This window comes from Xyrauchen texanus, chromosome 6 (genome assembly GCF_025860055.1).
Source record: "Xyrauchen texanus isolate HMW12.3.18 chromosome 6, RBS_HiC_50CHRs, whole genome shotgun sequence".
NCBI classification, from domain to species: Eukaryota; Metazoa; Chordata; class Actinopteri; order Cypriniformes; family Catostomidae; genus Xyrauchen; species Xyrauchen texanus.
The window spans coordinates 364,041-377,060 of NC_068281.1; the positions used below are offsets into that span (position 1 = coordinate 364,041).

The 13,020-nt window shown below is 39.2% G+C and overlaps 1 protein-coding gene across 1 annotated transcript in view; it reads left to right on the forward strand.

Moving 5' to 3' along the window:
- The first annotated feature begins 798 nt into the window (after positions 1-798).
- Positions 799-13,020, forward strand: part of LOC127645047 (receptor-type tyrosine-protein phosphatase S-like) — a 148,327-nt gene continuing 136,105 nt past the window's right edge. The window contains 1 exon segment of the mRNA XM_052128563.1: positions 799-993. The gene's annotated coding sequence lies outside the window, so the exon portion shown is untranslated.

The window sequence follows — 13,020 nt, forward strand, 5'->3', positions numbered from 1 at the left end:
ATATATATATATATATATAGACAGATTCATCAATGAATCAGTTTTAATACTTCAGTTATAGTAAAGCACTTAAATATGAATCTGTTTCTCACCCACCGCTATCATATTACTTCTGAAGACACGGATTAAACCACTGGAGTCTTATGGATTACTTTTATGCTGCATTTATGTGCCTTTTGGAGCTTCAAAGTTCTGGTCACCATCCACTTGCATTGTATGGACCAACAGAGCTGAAATATTCTTCTAAAAATCTTCATTTGTGTTCTGCAGAAGAAAGAAATTCAAACACAACTGGGACAGCATGAGGGTGAGTAAATGATGACAGAATTTAAATTTTTGTGTGAGCTGTCCCTTTATAATATTATTTTGAATTCGTTGAGCAAAAGAAACACTTTTCTGTTAAATAATTTTCAAAAGTAACATCATAATTGGTAATGTGATTACTTTTTAATTAAGTAATCGGTAAAGTCAGTAATCTGATTATTATTTTGGAAAAGTATTTTTATAGTTCTGCTTTGATTTAATTTACCCAATCATTTAAATTCTGATATTATCTGCTGCTTAATTAAAATCCCAAAATGCTTATTTTAATCGATGTTTTATTGTGCATCCGGAAGTATTCTGTTTATTTACAGGCGATGATGATGATGATGATGATTTCTTCGGAGTTTCAGCGCGCGCTCGTTCTCACGCTCACGAGCTCAAGATGCTGTGCACGCGCATGGCCAGGAGGAGGGAGCGCGCAGCAGGGTTAGGAGGAGGAGGAGGAGGAGGAGGAGGAGGAGGAGAAGCATCGATGACATCAACCTTCATCCTCATTCTCTCCTCCGAGCCACAGAATCTCCAGAGGCGCGCGAGTGAGATGCTTCTCTCGGTTCGGTTCGGCCGGTGTTCGGGATCACAGTCCGTTTCCACCGCGATCATCTATAGCAGAACATTCACGCGCGGCGGAATATGAAGCTCGAGTCCTCATGACGCGACACGATCACGCAGGTAAACGGATTGTTTGATGCATATACATGAGAATGAATAGCACGCGTGTGTTTAACGCACCGCACCCACCGGCGCTCCGGTTACAGCTCCATCAAGCGCTCGCGCACCGGGAGAATTAACCCGCGTTACCTGGTTGAGCTGCTGCTGGTTAGTCGCTGGTTACGGGTCGGTGACGCGGTCGTGTCCGGTACAATGTCTTTAACGGCTCATTGTTCGTTCGGATCGTTTCTTTTGTTCCAGTTTCTGTTGATGTTTCAGTCCTCAATAACTGCAATTCTCCGATTCTTCACGGTTTTACCGGTGCAGATCCGGAGATAATTGTGTTTTATCGGCGTTAAATGATTGTTATTGATGATATCTGATACACATTTGATTATTTCTGTTGTTCTGATGCAGTTGTGTCTCCACTGAAATAATGACTGCACTAAATATTGCTGTATTTTATGATTTCACAGGAATATTCGGTTCAAGTGAAGCTGAATCAGCAGCTTTTGTGGCATAATGTTGATTATACATAAACATTATTTATTTATTTTTCTTTATAAAGCACAAATGTGTGTTCCAGTGAGACACTTATAATGGAAGTCAATGGGGGCAATTTTTGGAGCACTTATAAATTAAATATAAATAAAAGCACTTTATAATTCTGTCATTTCTTGTGTATTATTTGATTTGTAAAGTTGTTTAAATCATCGTTGTTTTGGTCGTTTTAGGGTTTACATTGTCACGTCGTCATAGCAACAAAATTGTAAAATTGTAAATCACTTATTAAGTGATTTAATGACAGTAAAATCATGTTAACACACATATTGTTTATGTCTTGTGTCTATACTTGTGAAACAGTATTTTAATGTTGACAGATTAAACCCCATTGACTTGCATTGGAAGTGTCTCACTGGAACACACATTTAAAGAACAGGAGGGACGAGTCCAAGTTAATATTTGTGGTGATCAACATTATGACACAAATGCTGTCGACTGAGATTCACTTGAACACTGAATATTCACAGGCAAAAACAATAATAGTTTAATTTTCAACTGAAGTAAATTTCTGAGTACTGAATGATTTTTTCCTGAAAGACACGTGAGATGTCAATAAAGAGCTGAACTCTAATCGTCATCCTTTATTCTCAATGTTACGATGTTATCTTCAAATACAAGGCAATGTGAGGGGTGTTTGCCAGTGCAAAAGAGAGTGTTGTGGGTGGTTGCTAGGGTGTTGCTAGGGTTCTGCTTTCTGGTCAAGCGTGTCCACCATCTGTAGTTCTGGCTGGAGTCTCTCGTTCAGTGTGAGTCTATGGGGTTCTTCAGGTACACAGTAAAGATGCTGACTATCACACCTGGAGTGACTCCAGTTGGGTCTCATTAGCAACCAAATTGGCCCGGTTGCTCGGGAGGGTAGAGTCACATGGGGTAACCAAATTGGTCCGGTTAGCTAGGGAGGGTAGTCACATGGGGTAACCAAATTGGTCCGGTCGCTAGGGAGGGTAGTCACATGGGGTAACCAAATTGACCCGGTTGCTAGGGAGCGTAGAGTCACATGGGGTAACCAAATTGGTCCAGTTGCTAGGGAGGGTAGAGTCACATGGGGTAACCAAATTGGTCCGGATGCTAGGGAGGGTAGAGTCACATGGGGTAACTAAATTGGCCTGGTTGCTAGGGAGCGTAGAGTCACATGGGGTAACCAAATTGGTCCGGTTGCTAGGGAGCGTAGAGTCACATGGGGTAACCAAATTGGTCCGGTTGCTAGGGAGCATAGAGTCACATGGGGTAACCAAATTGGCCTGGTTGCTAGGGAGGGTAGAGTCACATGGGTAACCAAATTGGTCCGGTTGCTAGGAAGGGTAGAGTCACATGGGGTAACCAAATTGGCCCGGTTGCTAGGGAAGGTGGAGTCACAAGGGGTAACCAAATTGGTCCGGTTGCTAGGGAGGGTAGAGTCACATGGGTAACCAAATTGGTCCAGTTGCTAGGGATGGTAGAGTCACATGGGGTAACCAAATTGGCCCGGTTGCTAGGGAGGGTAGAGTCACATGGGTAACCAAATTGGTCTGGTTGCTAGGGAGGGTAGAGTCACATGGGGTAACCAAATTGGCCCGGTTGCTAGGGAGCGTAGAGTCACATGGGGTAACCAAATTGGTCTGGTTGCTAGGGGCGTAGAGTCACATGGGGTAACCAAATTGGTCCGGTTGCTAGGAGCATAGAGTCACATGGGGTAACCAAATTGGCCTGGTTGCTAGGGAGGGTAGAGTCACATGGGGTAACCAAATTGGTCCGGTTGCTAGGAAGGGTAGAGTCACATGGGGTAACCAAATTGGTCCGGTTGCTAGGAAGGTGGAGTCACATGGGGTAACCAAATTGGTCCGGTTGCTAGGGAGGGTAGAGTCACATGGGTAACCAAATTGGTCCAGTTGCTAGGGAGGGTAGAGTCACATGGGGTAACCATAATAAAGGCCGGTCTGGTTTGGTTGAACAGGAAGTGGATTTGTGTGGTTTGTGGGAGTTCTGCAGGATGTTCAATCACGAGAACGGCCACAAATAGCCTCAGCTGAGATCACAATCAGAAAACTGTGCGATGCTGATTTGAGTGTTTTTAAGACGTGTCAGGCCTCAGTTTGTGCTGCAGACGTGTATCACAGTGAAAGATGGCGTTTAAAGCAGCGTTAGAAGAGGCGTGTTCTGCATAACACACATAAAGGGAATGTGTGTGTGTGTGTGTTGTGACACTCACACTGATGATTGTGTGTCACTCGGGATACAAGTTGAATTCTTTTGAACTGATGGAGTTTAATTGTAACATATTAATAAACATGTCTGTGGTGTTTTGCTCTTGCTACAGTTTATAGATCATTTATAATAACACCTGACAACCAAACTGTACATGAAACAGGACGTTTTCATTTTACATCCACTAAATACTCCATGTGACTTCTGGAAGCATCTGTTACTTCAGCGTCAGACGTGATTATATTTGAAGAATGGTTGTATGAGAGGCATGTCAAGTGCTTACATCAGCAAGTCTTGTTTTGTGGTTTATTCATCGAAACTTCAGGATCTGTTGTTCTGTATTAATATAAAATACATGATTACACAATAGCAATAATGAGATTTTGTTTGTGAACATATCGCTGGATTAAATCCCGTCCATCATTATTCTGTAATCTCTGAACATGATCAATCTAATGCTGTGAAATGAAGGAATATGTTCATGTGTTCATCTGTGTTTTAAACATGTTAGTGCTCATGTGTGCGGGTCATCAAGTTTGCATGTCGTCACGTGTGTGGGTCATCACATGTGCGGGTCTTCACGTGTGCAGGTCGTCACGTGTGCGGGTCTTAACGTGTGCGGGTCGTCACGTGTGCGGGTCGTCACGTGTGCGTGTCGTCACGTGTGCGGGTCGTCACGTGTGCGGGTCTTCATGTGTGCGTGTCGTCATGTGTGCGGGTCTTCACGTGTGCGTGTCGTCATGTGTGCGGGTTGTCGTGTGTGGGTGTCGTCGCGTGTCAACATGTGTGCGTGTCGTCATGTGTGCGTGTCGTCATGTGTGCGTGTCGTCATGTGTGGGTGTCATCATGTGTGCGGGTCGTCATGTGTGCGTGTCGTCATGTGTGGGTGTCGTCATGTGTGCGTGTCGTCATGTGTGGGTGTCGTCATGTGTGGGTGTCGTCATGTGTGCGTGTCGTCATGTGTGGGTGTCGTCATGTGTGCGGGTCGTCATGTGTGCGATGTCGTCATGTGTGAGTCGTCATGTGTGCGAAGTCGTCATGTGTGCGTAGTCGTCATGTGTGGGTGTCGTCATGATCGTCATGTGTATGCGGTCGTCATGTGTCGTCATGTGTGGGTGTCGTCATGTGTGGGTGTCGTCATGTGTGGGTGTCGTCGCGTGTCGTCATGTGTGCGTGTCCTCATGTGTGGGTGTCGTCATGTGTGCGGGTCGTCATGTGTGCGTGTCGTCATGTGTGCGTGTCGTCATGTGTGGGTGTCGTCATGTGTGGGTGTCGTCATGTGTGCGGGTCGTCATGTGTGGGTGTCGTCGCATGTCGTCATGTGTACGTGTCGTCATGTGTGGGTGTCGTCATGTGTACGTGTCGTCATGTGTGGGTGTCGTCATGTGTGCGGGTCGTCATGTGTGGGTGTCGTCATGTGTGCGTGTCGTCATGTGTGGGTGTCGTCATGTGTGGGTGTCGTCATGTGTGGGTGTCGTCATGTGTGGGTGTCGTCATGTGTGCGGGTCGTCATGTGTGCATGTCGTCATGTGTGGGTGTCGTCACGTGTGGGTATCGTCATGTGTGCGGGTCGTCATGTGTGCGTGTCGTCATGTGTGGGTGTCATCGCGTGTCGTCATGTGTGCGTGTCGTCATGTGTGGGTGTCGTCATGTGTGGGTGTCGTCGCGTGTCGTCATGTGTGCGTGTCGTCATGTGTGGGTGTCGTCATGTGTGCGTGTCGTCATGTGTGGGTGTCGTCATGTGTGCGTGTCGTCATGTGTGGGTGTCGTCATGTGTGGGTGTCGTCGCAGGTCGTCATGTGTGCGTGTCGTCATGTGTGGGTGTCGTCATGTGTGGGTGTCGTCATGTGTGCGGGTCGTCATGTGTGGGTGTCGTCATGTGTGGGTGTCGTCGCGTGTCGTCATGTGTGCGTGTCGTCATGTGTGGGTGTCGTCATGTGTGGGTGTCGTCATGTGTGGGTGTCGTCATGTGTGCGGGTCATCATGTGTGCGTGTCGTCATGTGTGCGTGTCGTCATGTGTGGGTGTCGTCATGTGTGCGGGTCGTCATGTGTGCATGTCATCATGTGTGGGTGTCGTCACGTGTGCGGGTCCAGCGCTTTGTGTTCACTCGCCTTTGTCGCTGGACATTTCACTGGGAAACTGCAGCCAAGCGTGTCTGTTTGGTCACGTGATCGGCGTGATCAGGCTGAAAAATTATGCCTTCATTTACGCAGCACAACAAAGGGTTAATTCACCCCAAAAAGATAAATTCTGTCATCACTTACTGACTCTCATGTTCTGCACCGTAGACGAGAGATGTTAGGTGGGATATTAGTCTCAGTCACCATTCACTTTCATTGTATAGAACAAGATGCACTGAAAGTGAATGGTGACTGAGATTATCATCCTGTTCTACGGTTCAGAACATGAGCGTCAGTAGATGATGATCATTGCACATCTTCAGCAAACGTTGTGTTTAATAATCGAGAGCGTCGTTTGTCCGGATGGACCGAGAGCGTGTCAAACGTCTCGCATGACCTCTTTGTGTGTCGTCTTCTCTCTGGACTCTTGATTTGGGATTGCATTTCTGATCCGATGTCATCCGCCTTAAAGCGTTGATTCACAGGCTGTCATGCGGCCGCACGGCATAGCGTTCTGATTGGTCAGGAGTCATTTGATTGACAGCAGAGAGAGATGTTGACAAGATGGCGTCTCTGCCGTGCACAGGAAAAAGGCAATCAAGCCGCGTGAGCGAGTTATTCCAGACAATCCCATTTGAATGCATTTGGGAATACCAGGTGGAATCGCTCGTCTTCCACTCTAATGCTGCTGATTTCTCTGGAAGCCCCTGAAATTGGATTATTTTGCCGTTTTTACTGTTTCTTTTTTATGGATTTTGCTGGCATGTAATCTTGAGAGCACATCCCATAATATTCAACACAGACAGAGCAGCTCAAATAATGCTGTTCATAAAGAGTTTGTGATTGTATTTGAAGCTAAATGTGTTTTTAATGGCGATACTGATATCTGGAGCAACTGAAGATTCTGCTTGTTATTAACGGAATATTCCGGTTCATCACGAGTGAATCTCAATGGAAGTCAATGGGCTCATTGTGCCGTTGTTTAAATCATCATTTGAGTTATTTTAGGGTTTGTTGACATTACATCATCATCTCTAACTATAAACAATTATATCTAAATAAATGTTTGTGGTAATCAACATTATGACACTAATGCTGTCCATGGAGATTCACTTGTGATGAACCCGTGCAAACAAACAAACAAACAAACAAATACAATAATGTATAATGAAGAAAGGGAAGTGTGTGTTTTTGGCATTATTTTCAGCACAGAACATTATTGAACTGTATTATATCAGATAACATGCTGAAATATTACTGATGTATACTTTATAACTCTAACTCTATTTACAAACACACGACTCTATTTACAGACACACAACTCTATTTACAAATACACACAACTCTATTTACACACACGACTCTATTTACAAACACACGCTAACTCTATTTACAAATACACACAACTCTATTTACAAACACGACTCTATTAACAAACACACAACTCTATTTACAAACACACAACTCTATTTACAAACACGACTCTATTTACAAACACACAACTATTTACAAACACACAACTCTATTTACAAACACAACTCTATTTACAAACACACGACTATTTACAAACACACGACTATTTGCAAACACACGACTATTTACAAACACACAACTCTATTTACAAATACACGCATCTCTGTTTACAAACACAACTCTATTAACAAACACACAACTCTATTTACATACACGACTCTATTTACAAACACACAACTCTATTTACAAATACACGCAACTCTATTTACAAACACGACTCTATTAACAAACACACAACTCTATTTACAAACACACAACTCTATTTACATACACGACTCTATTTACAAACACAACTCTATTTACAAACACATGACTCTATTTACAAACACGCTAACTCTATTTACATACACAACTCTATTTACAAACACACGACTCTATTTACAAACACACGACTCTATTTACAAACACAACTCTATTTACAAACACACAACTCTATTTACACACACGACTCTATTTACAAACACACGCAACTCTATTTACAAATACACGCAACTCTATTTACAAACACGACTCTATTAACAAACACACAACTCTTTACAAACACACAACTCTATTTACAAACACGACTCTATTTACAAACACACAACTATTTACAAACACACAACTCTATTTACAAACACAACTCTATTTACAAACACACGACTCTATTTATAAACACACGACTCTATTTGCAAACACACGACTATTTACAAACACACAACTCTATTTACAAATACACGCATCTCTGTTTACAAACACGACTCTATTAACAAACACACAACTCTATTTACATACACGACTCTATTTACAAACACACAACTCTATTTACAAATACACGCAACTCTATTTACAAACACGACTCTATTAACAAACACACAACTCTATTTACAAACACACAACTCTATTTACATACAAGACTCTATTTACAAACACAACTCTATTTACAAACACATGACTCTATTTACAAACACGCAACTCTATTTACATACACAACTCTATTTACAAACACACGACTCTATTTACAAACACACGACTCTATTTACAAACACAACTCTATTTACAAACACACAACTCTATTTACAAACACATGACTCTATTTACAAACACACAACTCTATTTACAAATACACGCAACTCTATTTACAAACACGACTCTATTAACAAACACACAACTCTATTTACAAACACGACTCTATTTACAAACACACAACTATTTACAAACACACAACTCTATTTACAAACACACGACTCTATTTACAAACACACAACTATTTACAAACACACAACTCTATTTACAAACACACGACTATTTATAAACACACGACTCTATTTACAAACACACAACTCTATTTACAAATACACGCAACTCTATTTCCATACACGACTATTTACAAACACACAACTCTATTTACATACATGACTCTATTAACAAACACACAACTCTATTTACAATACACAACTCTATTTACAATACACACGACTCTATTTACAATACACAACTCTATTTACAATACACACGACTCTATTTACAATACACGCGACTGTATTTACAAACACAACTCTATTAACAAACACACAACTCTATTTACAAACACACAACTCTATTTACATACACGACTCTATTTACAAACACACAACTCTATTAACAAACACACAACTCTATTTACAAACACACAACTCTATTTACAAACACACGACTCTATTTACAAACACACAACTCTATTTACAAATACACGCAACTCTATTTACAAACACACAACTCTATTTACATACACAAAACTCTATTTACATACACGACTCTATTTACAAACACACAACTCTATTTACAATACACACGACTCTAGTTACAATACACAACTATATTTACAAACACACGACTCTATTTACAAACACACAACTCTATTTACAAACACACGACTCTATTTACAAACACACAACTCTATTTACAAACTCACAACTCTATTTACAAACACACGACTCTATTTACAAACACACGACTCTATTTACAAACACACGACTCTATTTACAAACACACGACTATTTACAAACACACAACTCTATTTACAAATACACGCAACTCTATTTACAAACACGACTCTATTAACAAACACACAACTCTATTTACAAACACAACTCTATTTACAAACACACAACTCTATTTACAAACACGACTCTATTTACAAACACACAACTCTATTTACATACACGACTCTATTTACAAACACAACTCTATTTACAAATACACACAACTCTATTTACATACACACGACTCTATTTACAAACACACGACTCTATTTACAAATACACGCAACTCTATTTACAAACACGACTCTATTAACAAACACACAACTCTATTTACATACACGACTCTATTTACAATACACACGACTCTATTTACAAACACACAACTCTGTTTACAAACACGACTCTATTAACAAACCCACAACTCTGTTTTACAAACACGACTCTATTAACAAACCCACAACTCTGTTTACAAACACACAACTCTATTTACAAACACATAACTGTATTTACAAATACACACAACTCTATTTACAAATACACACAACTCTATTTACAAACACACGACTCTATTTACAAATACACGCAACTCTATTTACAAACACGACTCTATTAACAGACACACAACTCTATTTACATACACGACTCTATTTACAAACACACGACTCTATTTACAAACACACAACTCTATTTACAAACACACAACTCTATTTACAAATACACGCAACTCTATTTACAAACACACAACTCTATTTACATACACAAAACTCTATTTACATACACGACTCTATTTACAAACACACAACTCTATTTACAATACACACGACTCTAGTTACAATACACAACTATATTTACAAACACACGACTCTATTTACAAACACACAACTCTATTTACAAACACACGACTCTATTTACAAACACACAACTCTATTTACAAACTCACAACTCTATTTACAAACACACGACTCTATTTACAAACACACGACTATTTACAAACACACAACTCTATTTACAAATACACGCAACTCTATTTACAAACACGACTCTATTAACAAACACACAACTCTATTTACAAACACAACTCTATTTACACACACACAACTCTATTTACAAACACGACTCTATTAACAAACACACAACTCTATTTACAAACACGACTCTATTTACAAACACACAACTCTATTTACAAATACACACAACTCTATTTACATACACACGACTCTATTTACAAACACACGACTCTATTTACAAATACACGCAACTCTATTTACAAACACGACTCTATTAACAAACACACAACTCTATTTACATACACGACTCTATTTACAATACACACGACTCTATTTACAAACACACAACTCTGTTTACAAACACGACTCTATTAACAAACCCACAACTCTGTTTACAAACACGACTCTATTAACAAACCCACAACTCTGTTTACAAACACACAACTCTATTTACAAACACATAACTGTATTTACAAATACACACAACTCTATTTACATACACACGACTCTATTTACAAACACACGACTCTATTTACAAATACACGCAACTCTATTTACAAACACGACTCTATTAACAAACACACAACTCTATTTACATACACGACTCTATTTACAATACACACGACTCTATTTACAAACACACAACTCTATTTACAAATACACGCAACTCTATTTACAATACACACAACTCTATTTACATACACGACTCTATTTACAATACACACGACTCTATTTACAAACACACAACTCTGTTTACAAACACGACTCTATTAACAAACCCACAACTCTGTTTACAAACACGACTCTATTAACAAACCCACAACTCTGTTTACAAACACACAACTCTATTTACAAACACATAACTGTATTTACAAATACACACAACTCTATTTACAAATACACACAACTCTATTTACAAACACACGACTCTATTTACAAATACACGCAACTCTATTTACAAACACGACTCTATTAACAGACACACAACTCTATTTACATACACGACTCTATTTACAAACACACGACTCTATTTACAAACACACAACTCTATTTACAAATACACGCAACTCTATTTACAATACACGCAACTCTGTTTACATACACGACTCTATTTACAAACACACAACTCTATTTACAAATACACACAACTCTATTTACAAACACGACTCTGTTAACAAACACACAACTCTATTTACAAACACACAACTCTGTTTACAAACACGACTCTATTTACAAACACACAACTCTATTTACAAATACACACAACTCTATTAACATACACAACTCTATTTACAAACACACGACTCTATTTACAAACACACAACTCTATTTACAAATACACACCTCTATTTACAAACACACAACTCTATTTACAAATACATGCAACTCTATTTACAAACACAACTCTATTAACAAACACACAACTCTATTTACAAACACACAACTCTGTTTACAAACACGACTCTATTAACAAACACACAACTCTATTTACAAACACACAACTCTATTTACATACACAACTCTATTTACAAACACACAACTCTATTTACAAATACACGCAACTCTATTTACAAACACGACTCTATTAACAAACACACAACTCTATTTACATACACGACTCTATTTACATACACGACTCTATTTACAAACACACGACTCTATTTACAAACACATGACTATTTACAAATACACGCAACTCTATTTACAATACACACAACTCTATTTACATACATGACTCTATTTACAAACACACGACTCTATTTACAAACACACGACTCTATTTACAAACACACAACTCTATTTACAAACGCACAACTCTATTTACAATACACAACTCTATTTACAAACGCACAACTCTATTTACAAACACACGACTCTATTTACAAACACACAACTCTATTTACAAACGCACAACTCTATTTACAATACACAAATCTATTTACAAACGCACAACTCTATTTACAAACACACGACTCTATTTACAATCACACAACTCTATTTACAAACACACGACTCTATTTACAATACACAACTCTATTTACAAACACACAACTCTATTTACAAATACACGCAACTCTATTTACATACACGACTATTTACAAACACACAACTCTATTTACAATACACACGACTCTATTTACATACACGACTCTATTTACAAACACACGACTCTATTTATAAACACACAACTCTATTTACAAACGCACAACTCTATTTACAATACACAACTCTATTTACAAACACACAACTCTATTTACAAACGCACAACTCTATTTACAATACACAACTCTATTTACAAATGCACAACTCTATTTACAAACACACGACTCTATTTACAATCACACAACTCTATTTACAAACACACGACTCTATTTAAAATACACAACTCTATTTACAAACACACAACTCTATTTACAAATACACGCAACTCTATTTACAAACACGACTCTATTTACAAACACGACTCTATTTACAAACACACAACTCTATTTACAAACACACAACTCTATTTACAAACACACGACTATTTATAAACACACGACTCTATTTACAATACACACGACTCTATTTACAATACACACGACTCTATTTACATACACGACTCTATTTACAAACACACAACTCTATTTACAAA